This window comes from Alosa sapidissima, chromosome 8 (genome assembly GCF_018492685.1).
Source record: "Alosa sapidissima isolate fAloSap1 chromosome 8, fAloSap1.pri, whole genome shotgun sequence".
In the NCBI taxonomy this organism is placed as follows: Eukaryota; Metazoa; Chordata; class Actinopteri; order Clupeiformes; family Clupeidae; genus Alosa; species Alosa sapidissima.
In genome coordinates this window covers 26,089,263-26,092,310 of record NC_055964.1, presented here as the reverse complement: position 1 = coordinate 26,092,310, position 3,048 = coordinate 26,089,263, and positions in this window count along the sequence as shown.

Below are 3,048 nucleotides of genomic sequence, written 5' to 3'. Positions count from 1 at the left end.
ACATAAAAACATAATAGAAGAGTATGTTTGGCGAAGTCTCTGGCCAGGGTTCTGAAGTGCTTGGCGGAATCGTGCCGGAGTCGACTGCACAGGGAGGAGTCAGGCAGGATTCTGCCATACACCCCAAAAGTTGCGTTAAAGATGAAGGACCCTATGGCCAGAACCACGCAGAGCAAATGCAATGGGAGATCGAGAGGTGCGCTTTCCTCAGATCAGAGAGATTTGATCTGATATAAGAGTGATAGGCTGATAGGCATCGGAGGACCACCGGCCGAGAGTTTTTAGGGCTTTAACAGACAGACCGTTACTTGCCGCAGTGGTGGCTGCACCAATCCTAAAAGAATGAGTCGAGTAACGGTCTGCTGGGATCAAACCTGCGTTTGAAACCAGAGGCGAGTGACGGAGTATCCGTCTTCTGTATCCTTTAATGGTAATTTTGATACCATAGATTTAATAGAGACCCAGTCAGACCAATAGCATGAAAAATCAGGAACAGAGTTTATTTACAATGATGCGCATCAAGGGAGAGACAGCATGACTTCACCTAAAGATCCATCAGCTGCTCTAACTAGACAAGGAAATAGTTAGAGTTCAAGTATCCTTCCAGGCTGACAGGAGATGGCGTTGGTCATCCCATCTCACGTGGACTACACTGAATCAGACCCTGATTAGTGGCAGCCTGGCAATCCGGAGCAGATAGCTACTGACGCAGCCATGCAGAACAGTGAAACACTGCAAAGACATAATATTCCCGCTTATCTCTAAATATAGTCACACACAGATATACACAGGGACAGTACAGATATCATACAGTCATTACATAGAATTATACTTTTAGTATCAAAGTGACCCACTAATGAGAAATGCAGAACATTAAACCACATATTGGAATATTGGACATAATGCAGAACATTAAACCATATATTGGAATATTGGACATAATGTTCTATTCCACTTCCTCTCACCTTGTAGGGGATCTAATGGGGATGCGATGGAGGAACGACTTGAGTTAAGACAGCTATGAGCCGCCTGTCGTTTATAACAGAAGGGGATCTAATATTGATGCAAATGCCAATCTATGAGTTGACATTCCAAACAAGCAAACTTGTTTGGCAAGATCCCTAGCCAGGGTCATGGAGTGCTTTGCAGGGATCGTGCAGGAGTGTACTGTGCTGGCAGGAGTCAAGCAGGATCCATGTGATCACCCCAAAAATGCAACCCAATTGAAAAAACCCTGGCTAGGACCATGTAGGCTACAGATACGGCGACATGAAAGGTATCTAAGGACCCTGGTATCTAAGGCCCCTGAAGTATTTGAGCAAGTGTTCTGATAGACCATTCTTTGCCACAATGAAACCTAAACGATCTGTGCCAATACCAATATACTTGGTACTGTTGATATTCAAGTTGCCCTTGAAACCAATGAGGGTTACAGAAAATGTGCATTTTGCAGATAAGAATCAAATATATGCTATAAGGGAAACTTAGACATTACATAGCATGTACACAATATCTGAATATAAGGATATCTACTGAAAAGTGATAAATGGGTGTTACAGGTTTCGTCTTTGCAGTATTAAGTTTCTAGAAAACACTGAGCCACCTAAAATTAAAGAAATTTAGTGAATGAGAGCAAGCGCCTAGGCTGGAGTAGGTTAGGCATTGACATGAAGATCAGTACAAGTGAAGAGAATGAAGAGCCATCTTGAAGCTAAAACTGATTAATGGATGTTAAGAAAAACCATGCTTGGCAGAGTCTATGGCTCAGCCAAAATGCTCTGCGGGGATCATGCAGGAGTCACTGTGCAGGCTGGAATCAGCAGGATCTGTGTATGTAGCTCAAGGATGAGGGCTACTAAGGCACCTTAAAGATGAAGCAAGAGGGTTTTGTAAAGGGCAGAACATGAAGAGCAGAAAGAAAAACTAAAGATTTGGGTGTGATCTGGAAAAAAACATTGTTAGAATGATGTGGTGACCCCATGAGTGGTGGCACCAATCCAATGAAAGAGGGATGAGGGAGAACCAGGGACGCGGTCCCTGGCTGGGGAAGAGACATACACATACGTATCCACACGCAGACACACACACATGCACACACATGCACACACACGGCACACAGGCACGCACACACTCAAACACGCATGCATGCACACCATGCACATGCAGAGGGGGGCTATAGGTGCCTGAGCCCCTGCCCCGAATGTCCAAAGTGCCCTTTTGAGTGGCAATTTAAATGATCAATGCTTTATAAAAACACTCATAAGCTAATTTAAAAATTAACGTGTGAATCAATTATTCGAAAATAAAAAATGTTTAAAAGTAATATAGAAGTAAAGGTAGCCTCGTCTACCTGCGTTGCTGCCGGTAGGTGACGTAATAGGCTATCATCGTGACCTTTCAATTTTGCCTGCCTGCAAGATGCGCGCATCGTATTGTTTTAAGAGATGGTGAGAAGCAGGGTAAGACCACTACAGACAGTCTGTTTCCAAAACCATTTAGGTGATGTTGAAAAATAAACTGTAGTTTTGTAGTGTATAGAAGTATATGTTTGCCAGCAAAAGCTTTTTAACAAGCATCATTTTAAACTGAATTGACTGGTGAAAGTGGCTTCTTTTCTATACCAGCTAGCTAGCAACTATGTAACTAACCTAAACCTTTTGAAATTGCAAAGGGAAAGCATGCATCGTTATATTGAATCATGTATACTCTGTTATTTAGTATCCTACTAGGCAGACCACATGGGCAAATCCGTTTCATGTCCATTCTGTCAGTAGGCTACTTTATACGCACACAACTCCTCAAGGCTAGTGTTAATTTTGTCACCTATTTTTAATTTAGTCTTAGTCTTAGTCTTGTGACGAAATGTCCTTTTTAGTCTTTGTCATATTTAAGTCATTCAAATATAATTTTTGTTAGTCAAGTTTTAGTCGACTAAAAGTCTCGTCATTTTAGTCTAGTTTTAGTCAAAAGAAAACTAAAGGTATCTTAGTCTTAGTCAGTTTTAGTCAAAATATTTTAGTCTTTTTTTTTTATAACAAATTATTTCTG